Genomic DNA, 12,728 nt, shown 5'->3' on the forward strand with positions numbered 1-12,728 from the left:
GGGAGAAGAGTAGCAGGGTTAATGGGTGAAGGGGGATGAAAACATACAAACTTCCAATTCTAAAATACATAAGTCATGGGGATATAATACATAGCATGGCAACTATATTAATACTGTATTGCCTATTGAAATTTGCTAAGAGTAAATCTTTAAAGTTCTCATGACAAGAGAAAAATTCTGTAACTGTGTGGTGATGGATGTTAACTAGACTTATTGTGGTGATCATTTCACAATATATACAAATATGGAATCATTATGTATGTTGTACAACTGAAACTATTATAATGTTGTATGTCAATTATACCTCAATTTTAAAAAAAAAGAATAAGTATAAATTGAGTTCTGCTGATATGTGGACATGGGGGTGTTTTTAATTCTTCCCTGAGAGTCATTAAATTTGTATAATTTTTATTGAAACAACAACAACAAAATGAGTAGCAGGGTTAAGATTACTACAACATAAAAGAATAATGTGAGGGGCGGTTAACAAAAAGACTTCATAAGAGTTGTGGTGGCTGACTGAGAAATGTTTTGTGTGGTGAGAGTTCAGGAGAGCTTCTACTGTATTAGGTACAAAAATGGTTAAAGGGGATCCCATAATGATTTTTCTGATAGTCTTAACCAAAAGGGCAGTGACTGTAGCGGCTCTAGGGCAAGGGGGTAGGGGGGAATCTCTGTGCCACAGGATTCAGTTTCTGGCTATAATACACTAATGGGTCAATGGTGGTTCAATGTTTTTGGGTGAGTACCCCAAGGGCATTTCCCTCCTTTTCAAATACAAAAAGGAAAAAAAAAAATCTGATCATTGGTATGACTAAGGGCACTGGGTTCATCAAACTCCTTTAAGGACTTGAAAGCTATGTTGTCCATAAAATTGGGTCAGAGTTGTTATTGTTTAGTAAAACATACAGAGGTTTGACCATACAAGAGAAATTTGGAATCCAATTTTGGCAATAGCCAACTAGCCAGAGAAAACCTCACTTAGTTTTGGGTTTGGGGAAATTTAGGACACCACAAAGTCTATCTGGATCTAGGTGTAGCCCTTGTTCTGATATCAGATGACCTCTTGCAGGGGTCCCCAAGCCCTGGGCTATGGACTGGTACCTGTCCGTGGCCTGTTAGGAACCGGGCTGCACAGCAGGAGGTGAGTGGTGGGCAAGCAGGGAAGCTTCCTCTGCTGCTCCGAATCGCCTCCCGTCGCTTGTATCACTGCCTGAACCATCCCCTCCCCACCCCCTACACCCCCACCCCGTCCGTGGAAAAATTGCCTTCCATGAAACCAGTCCCTGGTGCCCAAAAGGTTGGGGACTGTTGCCCTATCAAACCAGGGTTTGGGCAAACAGAAAAATTTCTTTGATGACCTTATGGCTTTTTAAAGTTAAAAGCTTTAGCAAGTAGATACTTTCTTCCTGTGAGGAAGCTTGAGAAGGAGAGCAAAGAAATCAAATCCTCCACATATTGCAACAAAGTAGAACCTCCAGGGAGCTTTATATCATCCAGATCAGCTTTCAGGATTTGGAGGAAATAAGGACTCACAGTAAAACCCTAAGGCATTACTGTCCAAGTGAATTGTTTTTCTTCCCAAATGAAGGAAAAAAGGTATTGGCTAGCTTCATCAACTGGAATACTGAAGAATGCACTACATAAATCATTTACAGAAAAGAAATTACTTTCGGTGGGAATGGATGCTAGTAACATAAGAACGTTAGGAACAACAGGGTGTCAAGGGATAACAATGTTGTTTATTGCTCGGAGGTCCTGGACAAACGTCCACCCGCGGCCCTTAGATTTTCTTACTGGTAAAATGGGAGTGTTACAGGGGCCAGTACAAGGGATAATGAGGCCTTGAGCTGTGTAATCTTCTATTATGGGCTTTATGCTTTGAAGGGCTTTCTTTACTTACAGGGCATTGATTAATATTGGGAAGAGGTTTTGAGGGACCTATTTGAATTTTCATGCACTATAAATTTTGCCAGCATCATTTGGAGATTTTGTCCATAAGAAGGATGGTAGCTAATTCAATAGGGACAAACAATCAGTTTTTCCAGAATCAGCTCTATTAACATCAGAGATGGAACAAATAAAAGATGTCAAAGAGTCATTTAATTCACCTGGTGGTTTACTTTAATGACTACTGTCAAGTTCTAGAATTATTTCCTCCTTTTGGGGGAAAGAAATTCTGGCTTAATACTCCTAAGAAGTCTCAGATATGGAAAGAATATTAGAATGAATAGGGGCAGAGTTACTAAGGGAAAAAGTACGTATCTCTCTCGAAGGGCCTAAACAAAGGCAATAGGTTAAGAGGCAGGAACCTCTTAACCTATTCATTGGAGATCTTCACTATTTGAACTGTTTTAGCTCTCTGAGGCAGGGGCTGCTTTATAGTAGTGGGGCTGAGCACCAAGAGTGTGGCTCCAGTGTCAGTTAGACCTGGAAAAAATTCATCCCCAATCTGGAGAAATGTTTCTCAAAGTTGATTAGGAGGGAGGATTGGGAAGAGTCCCAACTACAGTTCCTGGGAGCCCCATCATTAGGAGTTGGGAGGAAGTTGGAAAGGCTGGTTAGACGGCTGAAGGCACCTAAAGTGCTTAAATTTGGAGCAATCTCTTTCCCAGTGTCCTGGATCTTTGCAATAATAGCAGAAACTAGGAGGGTGTTGGTTTCATTTAGGAGCCTTCATTTTCCAGAATTGTAAATTAAGAATTTTGGTGACCTTCCTTAGAGATGACTCATCTAGAGAGTGTAAGGGAGCTGGTTTGCCAGATTAACTAAATCTGGAGTGGAGATAGTTTCTGATTCCATCCTGGTCCTTTTTACTAAAAGGGAAATCTCCCGGTTCATCGCATTAATAAACATAGAGTTAAAAGCTACCTGGGTATTATCAACATCTGAAGGAAGACCAGAATTTTCTTCAAAAACAATCTGAAGTTGATTACAATAGTCATGAACAGGTTCATCAGATTTTTGTGTGCAAGCCTGAATTTGGTTCCGATCAACAGGCTTTGGAAAATCCCTAGGAATTTCTTGATGAAGTCGCCTTGTGATTGCCTGAGCCTGACCATATAAGAAACAGGCTGGTCTCCTAGTTGTAATTCTAGAGAACTTACAGGACTTTCCCAGTTAGCGATTTTCATCTAATGGTGGGCCTGGCCTTCACCGACAAGCATATGAACTAGTTGATGTAAGTCAGAGAAACCAAGCTGATATGGCTGAATGACTATATTATATTCCTCAGCAAATCTGTGAGGATTTTCAGTTACTTTGGGAAAATCTTTGACTATGGTTTACAGTTCAACTTTAGTTCAGGGAATATAAGAAATTAATGGTTTACCCTCTGGATCCTCAGAAGGCTTAATTTAATTAATCATTTGGCTGCGTCAGGTCTTAGTTGTGGCATGTGGGATCTTCGTTGTGGTATGCGGGATCTTTCATTGCAGCTCGCAGGCTCTTCCTTGTGGCGCACGGGCTTCTCTCTAGCTGTTGTCGTGCGGGCTGCAGAGCACGCGGGCTCCAGATCGCATGGGCTCAGTAGTTGCGGCATGCAGGCTCTCTAGTTGTGGCGCATGAGCTCTAGAGCACACGGGCTCAGTGGTCGAGGCACGCGGGCTTAGTTGCCCTGCAGCATGTGGGATCTTAGTTCCCTGACCAGGGATCGAACCCACATCCCCTGCATTGGAAGGTGGATTCTTAACCACTGGACCACCAGGGAGGTCCCAGAAGGCTTAATTTTAAAGGGACAAGTTCTGACAAATTCAGAGGAAAAGGGAGTGGGGAGAGTTTCAGAGAAAAGGGGAAGTTTGGCAAGAGAATTAGTATGGGAGATTTGAGGGTATAGAGGAGGCATAGGCAACATAGAAGGGGAGGAGGCATAGGCAACATAGAAGGGAAGGAGGAAGATGGTGCCAGAGGCAGAGTCTGAGACAAAGAAGCCAAAGAAGAGCCTTAGCCTTCAGGAGTCATTTTATCTTTCTCTAATCATTTGTTTGCCTCCATAAATCTTAAAATCTTATTTTGCAGAGAGGTAGCTTTAGACACACACACACACACACACACACACACACACAAAAGGGAATACTACTCAGCTGTAAAAAGGAATGAAATTTTGCCATTTGCAACAACATGGATGGACTTGGAGGGTATTATGCTAAGTGAAATAAGACAGAGAAAGACAAATACTGTATGATATCACTTATATGTGGATCTAAAAAATAAAACTAGTAAATATAACAGAAAGGAAACAGACTCACAGATATAGAGAACAAACTAGTGGTTACCGTCGGGGGGGAGGGGCAGAATAGGGGTAGTGATGAGGAGGTACAAACTACTGTGTATTGATATAAAATAAATAAACTACAAGAATATATTGTACAGGGACTTCCCTAGTGGTCCAGTGGTAAAGAATCTGCCTTCCAATGCAGGGGACGTGGGTTCGATCCTTGGTCGGGGAACTAAGATCTCACATGTCATGGGGCAACTAAGTCCGCGTGCCACAACTACTGAGCCCATGCACCTCAACTAGAGAGCCTGCGTACCACAAACTACAGAGCCCACGCACTCTGGAGCCCATGCACCACAACTAGAGAGAGAAAACCCGCATGCAGCAACAAAAAGATCCCGCGTGCCGTGACGAAGATCCCACATGCCGCAATGAAGACCTGATGTAGCCAAAATAAAAATAAAAAAAAATAATAAAATAAAGAATATATTGTACAACACAGGGAATATAGCCAATATTTTATAATAACTATAAATGGAATATAACCTTTAAAAATTGTGAATCACTATGCTGTGCTTCTGCAACTTATATAATATTGTATATCAACTATATCTCAATAAAAAAAGAAATTAAAAAAAAACTGTCTGCCTTGAAAGGGCCAAAGTAAGGTGATCGTCAGTTCTAGACTCAGACTGTGCGGTCACTAAGGGCCATGGAACACACACACACACACACACACACACACACACACACACACCAGGAAGGACACCCTTCCCCCTGTGATGTCCCTCCAACACCCTCTACTAGCCTCTATTGACAGTACTTAATTTAAGAAACTTCTTGAGGGACTTCCCTGGTGGTTCAGTGGTTAGGACTCCATGCTTCCACTGCAGGGGGCCCGGGTTTGATCCCTCGTCGGGGAACTAGATCCCGCATGCATGCTGCAAATAAGAGTCTGCATGCCGCAACTAAGAAGTCCACATGCCACAACTAAGAGTCCTCATGCTGTAATGAAGATCTCATGTGCCACAACTAAGACACAGCACAATGCTGGAGAGGATGTGGAGAAAAGGGAACCCTCTTGCACTGTTGTTGGGAATGTAAATTGATACAGCCACTATGGAGAACAGTATGGAAGTTCCTTAAAAAACTAAAAATAGAACTACCATATGACCCAGAAATCCCACTACTGGGCATATACCTGGAGAAAACCATAATTCAAAAAGAGACATGTACCACAATATTCATTGCAGCACTATTTACAATAGCCAGGACATGGAAGCAACCTAAATGTCCATCGACAGGTGAATGGATTAAGAAGATGCGGCACATACATACAATGGAATATTACTCAGCCATAAAAAGAAACGAAACTGAGTTATTTGTAGTGAGGTGGATGGACCTAGAGTCTGTCATACAGAGTGAAGTAGAAAAACAAATACTGTATGCTAACGCATATATATGAAATCTAGAAAACTGGTACTGATGAACCTAGTGGCATGACAGGAATAAAGATGCAGACATAGAGAATGGACTTGAGGACATGGTGGGTGAGGAAGGGTAAGCTGGGACAAAGTAAGAGAGTGGCATGGACATAGACATATATACACTACCAAATATAAAATAGATAGCTAGTGGGAAGCAGCTGCACAGCATAGGGAGATCAGCTCGGTGCTTTGTGACCACCTAGAGGGGTGGAATAGGGAGGGTGGGAGGGAGGCTCAAGAGGGAGGGGATATGGGGATATATGCATACATATAGTTGATTCACTTTGTTATACAGCAGAAACTAACAACATTATAAATCAATTATACTCTAATAAAGATGTAAAAAAAAAAAAGGACCTGGCGCACCTAAATAAATAAACAAACAAACAAAAAAAGGAACTGCTTGAACAGTCCAGTCCATTGTCACAGAGCAGGTTCTGAGGAATGAATTTGGAGCTAAGAACAATAAATTGATAATTGGCACAGATGGTCAATTGTTCCAATACCAGTTAGTGAAAATCCATTCTTTTCTAAGTAATTTAAAACATCATCCCTTGTGGTACATATATACAATGGAATATTACTCAGCCATAAAAGGGAACGAAATTGGGTCATTTGTAGAGACATGGATGGACCTAGAGACTGTCATACAGAGTGGAGTAAGTCAGAAAGAGAAAAACAAATATCATATATTAACGCATATATGTGGAATCTGAAAAAATTGGTATAGATGATCTTATTTACAAAGCAGAAATAGAGGCACAGATGTAGAGAACAAACATATGGATACCAAGGGGGAAAGGGGGAGGTGGGATGAATTAGAAGATTGGGATTGACATACATACACTATTGATACTATGTATAAAATAGATAACTAATGAGAACCTACTGTATAACACAGGGAACTCTACTCAGTGCTCTGTGGTGACCTGAAAGGGAAGGAAATCCAAAAAAGAGGGGATATATGTATACGTATTGCTGATTCACTTTGCTGTACAGTAGAAACTAACACAATATTGGAAAGCAACTATACTCCAATAAAAGTGTTTAAAAAAATAAAATAAAATAAAACATCATCCTTATACTTTCATATATTCATGATTCTGTTTGGGGATTCTGTATTCTACAAAACTATTTGTAAGTCTCTGTGTTAAGACCACACGGTTTTATCACTATGGCAAAACAAGTTTTGACACTTGGTAAGGCAAGTTTCCCCTCATTATTCTTTTTCAAATATTTTTACGATATTCCCAAGCATTTTTCTTCCAGGTGTACTTCATTGCCAATTTGTCAAATCCAATTGGTTTACATTAAATTCATTTGTTAACTTGGATAGATTTACAATATCAGCCTTCCTGTCTAGGTGCTTAAGAAAAATATAATTCCTTAAAAAAATATTTAATGTGTGGTAAACTGGTGCAGCCACTGTGGAAAACAGCATGGCTCAAAAAATTAAACAAAATCACCATATGATCCAGCAATTCCACTTCTAGGTATACACCCAAAAGAATTGAAAGCCAGGACTCACACAGCTGTTTGGACACTCATGTTCATAGCAGCATTACTCACGATAGCCAAAAGGTAGAAACAACCTAAATACCCATAGATGGATGAATGGATAAACAAATGTGGTATATACATACAATGGAATATCGTTCAGTCTCAAAAAGGGATGCAACTCTGATATACGCTATAACGTGGATGAACCTCAAAGACACTGTGCTAAGTGAAATGAGCCAGTCACAAAAGGAGAAAGATCGTATGACACCACCTATATGAGGTACCTAAAATACGCAAATTCATAGAGACAGAAAGTAGAATAGTGGTTACCAGGGCCTGGAGGAGGGGGAAATGGAAAGTTCGTGTTTAATGGGTACAGAGTTTCAGGTGGGGAAAATGAAAAAGTTCTGGAGACGGATGGTGGTGATGGTTGCACAACAACGTGAATGTACTTAATGCTCACTTAAAATGATTTAAATGGTAAACTTTATGTTATATATGTTTTACTACAATAAAAATAAAATGTGTGCATTTTGTTTACTTTATTAATTATGAAGTGATATACAGGGAATACGAAAATATAGAAAAACATGAAAAAAGTTATCCATAATTCTATCAGAGATAACCATGATTAAATTTTGATGTGTTTCCTTCTAGTTTTTAAATAATGTTTGTATATACATCTTTGAGATTATACTGAATATGCAGCTTTGTATCCTGCCTTTTTAATTTAACCGAAACTTTTCTCTTATGCTATTAAACTTCTTCAAAATGTCATTAATAATGGTTATGTAGTAGCACATCTTTCAGCAGCAAAGTTTGTTTAAGGATTCCTATATTATGAAACATTTAGTTAATTTCTAACTTTTCAGTATTGTAAATTTTGCTGCTACAAATGTCTTTGTGTGAGAGTTTTTCTGCATTTGTTTTTTTTCCTTAGTGTAGGTGCCAAGAAGTGGAATTGCTAATTCAAAGGATATAAATTTTTGAAGACCCTTGATAAATTTGAAAATTATTCTCTACAAGTATTGTAGTTATCTTTACCCTCAGCAGTGTTTGAACATGTTCATTTTCCCAAAACTTACCAGTATTTAGAATTTGTCTTTCTAAAAAGTTTGTGTTTGTTACTACAGAAAATGAAAAATGTTATTTCTGTATTTAAATTCACATTTCTTTGCTCACTAGTGAGGCAGAACATTTCATTTCTTTGTTATTTCTTGTTCATGATTTTTGTGTTCAGTTATTTTCTTATTGATATATATGAGCTTTTTATGTATTTTCTAAATTAAAGAAAAGTTTTTAGAGCCCTTCATATTCTTGCAATACATCACCCTGCCCCTTTGCTTTCTCCACCGCCCACCCCCACCCCAGGATTAGCCTAAACCCAACAATATGATGTTATGTACTCCACTCTGTCCCCAGTTCCTTTGACCCTACCAACTGTTAGGAGGGAAAAATTCTCCCCTCTTCTCCCTTAGTTCTTTTGACTGGTTGAATAATTTAAATGACATAAGACGGATTAACAGAAGAAAAAAAATTAAATTACATATATACGAGGAATCCAGGCAAACATAGGAGATTCCAAAGACAGGCAAAATAAGGTATATGCGTCATTCAGGAGTAAGGAGAAGCGGGTAGGGGTCTGGGACTTCAAAGGGAAGGAAGGCAACTCACAGGAAGATGAAAAAGAGCAAATGTTTGGTAAACAAATATTTGCTATGCCGTGGAGAGACAATAGGACAGAGAGGACTTTGGTCTCCAGGCCCTGCAGGGTTCCCCCTACCATACCTAGTCCACATTCTTTGTGGGTATCTCTGGTGATAGTGCTTTCCCTGGGCCAGGCCCTGTATCCAAATTCTGTAGGCAGTTAAGGAGGAGGTAAAAAGAAGGACTTCCCGAGTCTTCTGTTTCTTAAATATAATTAGCCTAAAATAATCCTCATGCCAAAAAGACACATGTCGGGGTGACAGATTTTGCTCCCCTAGACAATGAAGCAAACCCTTAAATATGGGTAAACCAATGGCTGCTTCTCTGCTCTTACATCCCTACTGCTGAGCACTACAGTTAACCAATTCCACAGCTTTTGTGAAGGTTGGTGCCACTACATGGTCACTAATCAATTTCCCCTCATGCTCCCCAACCTCTAGTCTTCCTTCACCTCCCTCAATTGCATTTATCCACTCATATTTCCTTTTCTCTCAGGAGATGACCTTGCCTTTTACTTATATGAGAAATTAGAGACCTCAGGTTAATCTCTTTCAGTGCCCTGCCCCATTCCACTCCGCCAATTTATCCACATCCCAGTTAATCCTTATGATTTTGCCCATAGTACAAAGAACAGATTTTCCTTTCTTCCAACTCAGGCTATGGATCCTATTTCCTTTCACTCTTTGCAATCACCTTGCCCCATCAACTACTTCCACTCTCATTGATGTTTTTGCTAAATCTTTATTCTCACCCTTGATCCACCACCCCCTCTTCTTCTACTCTCAGCCTTCTAATCTTTCACTTCTCCACCCTCCCTCCCCACCTCAGGTCTTTATTATATAAATTGATTTAAGTTTTTTCCCCCAGTAATCCTTGCCTTATTCCACTCATCTTTCAGGAAGGGTCCTCCTCTTCCCATTTTCTAGAACTATTTATACATTGTTGTATAATAAACTGGATTGATATTTCTGGAAAATATGCATCAAAGCTAAAAACAAAACAAAACAAAAAACTATCCATACCCTTTGAATCAGCAATTTCTGTAAATAGGAAAAGTACCTTAAGAAAACCATCAGAAACAATCCAAATGGACAGCAATAAGGAATTTACCAAAGCCCATTCAAACATCACCTTCATTCATTGATTTATGCAACAATTATTTATTGAGCCACTATATGTCTGACTTTATACAGATGTAGAGAATACAGTGATAAAATAGATATGGTCCATGCCCTAAGGAGTTCACAGTCTTGTATAGAGGAAAACACTAGAGAAATAATTAGCCCTTCCTCTTCCCCTGGAGGGGCTGCATATTCAGAGCTGAGGAGACCACAGCAACCGGCAAGTTCAGGATCAAGGAGATGGCCACCAGTGGGATGGAGGCTGAGGAGATGGCACCTTGCCACCAAGGAGGCAGTGGGCATGGCCAGAACCAGTGGGGTGAGATCCAAAAGGCTAAGGAAGTGGCTGGTGGGTCAGTATATTGGTTAGGGGCAGGAGAAAGATAGGAAGTTGTATAAATACACAGATTGATGATAATGGAAGCCATAATTCTCGCTATTGGAGAAATAATTTATAAATAGGAAAAGGGAGAAGGCAACAATCAACCCTGTACTGTTGGACTGGAATTGGAGGTATTGGTATAAAGGCCACCAAAAGAAGACCAGGCTCCTTGAAGAAATGGCTGAATCCAGGGCTGAGGCAGGGAAAGTGCAAGATGAACCTGGAATATCTTGTTTTGCTAGAAAGTAAGAAAATACTCAAAGAATGATAAAGATATGTTTTTAAAAGGGGAGAGGGGGAGGCAACTTGGCTCCCACTGGTTAAATCTAGACTATTTGAGCATCAAAATAAACAATGATGGTAACAAATTATAACCCATTGAATAAAATAGGAATCCATGAGTTGATATAGATTAAATAAATAAATAAATAAATAGCTCTTCCTTACTGTAGAATACCAATTAATAAATGTAGAAGAATGATGGAGTTAGAAAATCACCATTTTGCAAGCATCACAGAAATAATTGATTCAAGCAAGAATTGTGAATGGATGCTTAAGCCAGTGGGTGAAAATTTGATGAGAATTAAGGTATTTACATAATCTCAAAGTGTTTCCCAGAAAGTACTTATGAATTACAAAGGGAAAATAGTAAATTTTTTTTACATCTTTATTGGAGTTTAATTGCTTTACAATGGTGTGTTAGTTTCTGCTTTATAACAAAGTGAATCAGTTATACATATACATATGTTCCCATATCTCTTGCGTCTCCCTCCCTCCCACCCTCCCTATCCCACCCCTCTAGGTTGTCACAAAGCACCGAGCTGATCTCCCTGTGCTATGCGGCTGCTTCCCACTAGCTTTCTATTTTACGTTTGGTAGTGTATATATGTCCATGTTCATCAGTGATATTGGCCTGTAGTTTTCTTTCTTTGTGACATCTTTGGTTTTGGTATCTGGGTGATGGTGGCCACATAGAATGAGTTTGGAAGTGTTCCTCCCTCTGCTATATTTTGGAAGAGTTTGGGAAGGATAGGCGTTAGCTCTTCTCCAAATATTTGATAGAATTCGCCTGTGAAGCCATCTGGTCCTGGGCTTTCGTGTGTTGGAAGATTTTTTTTTGGCTGCGTTGGGTCTTCGCTGCTGCTCGCGGGCTTCCTCTAGTTGCGGCGAGTGGGGGCTACTCTTACTTGTGGTGCATGGGCTCTCATTGTGGTGGCTTCTCTTGTTGTGGAGAACGGACTCTGGGTGTGTGGGCTTCATTAGTTGTGGCACGTGGGCTCAGTAGTTGTGGCTCATGGGCTCTAGAGCACAGGCTCAGTAGTTGTGGTGCATGTGCTTAGTTGCTCCCTGGCATGTGGGATCTTCCCGGACCAGGGCTTGACCCCGTGTCCCCTGCATTGGGGGGTGGATTCTTAACCACTCTGCCACCAGGGAAGTTCTTGTTGCAAGATTTTAAATCACAGTTTCAATTTCAGTGCTTGTGATTGGTCTGTTCATATTTTCTATTTCTTCCTGGTTCAGTCTCAGAAGGTTGTGCTGTTCTAAGAATTTGTCCATTTCTTCCAGGTTGTCCATTTTATTGGCATATAGTTGCTTGTAGAAATCTCTCATGATCCTCTTCTCCCTTTTTTTCTTGATGAGTCTGGCTAATGGTTTATCAGTTTTGTTTATCTTCTCAAAGAAGAGCTTTTAGTTTTATTGATCTTTGCTATTGTTTCCTTCATTTCTTTTTCATTTATTTCTGACCTGATCTCTATGATTTCTTTCCTTCTGCTAACTTTGGGGTTTTTTGTTGTTGTTCTTCTTCTTTCTCTAATTGCTTTAGGTGTAAGGTTAGGTTGTTTATTTGAGATGTTTCTTGTTTCTTGAGGTAGGATTGTATTGCTATAAACTTCCCTCTTAGAACTGCTTTTGCTGCATCCCATAGGTTTTGGGTCATCGTGTTTTCATCGTCATTTGTTTCTAGGTATTTTTTGATTTCCCCTTTGATTTCTTCAGTGATCTCTTGGTTATTCAGTAGCATATTGTTTAGCCTCCATGTGTTTGTATTTTTTACAGTTTTTTTTCCTGTAATTGATATCTAGTCTCATAGCGTTGTGGTAGGAAAAGACACTTGATATGATTTCAATGTTCTTAAAATTACCAAGGCTTAAAAAAAAAATTACCAAGGCTTGATTTGTGACCCAAAATATGCTCTATCCTGGAGAATGTTTCATGAGAACTTGAGAAGAAAGTGTATTCTGTTGTTTTTGGATGGAATGTCCTGTGAATATCAATTAAGTCTATCTTGTCTAATGTGTCATTTAAAGCTCGTG

Source organism: Leucopleurus acutus (genome assembly GCF_964270905.1).
Source record: "Leucopleurus acutus genome assembly, chromosome: 11".
NCBI lineage: Eukaryota > Metazoa > Chordata > Mammalia > Artiodactyla > Delphinidae > Leucopleurus > Leucopleurus acutus.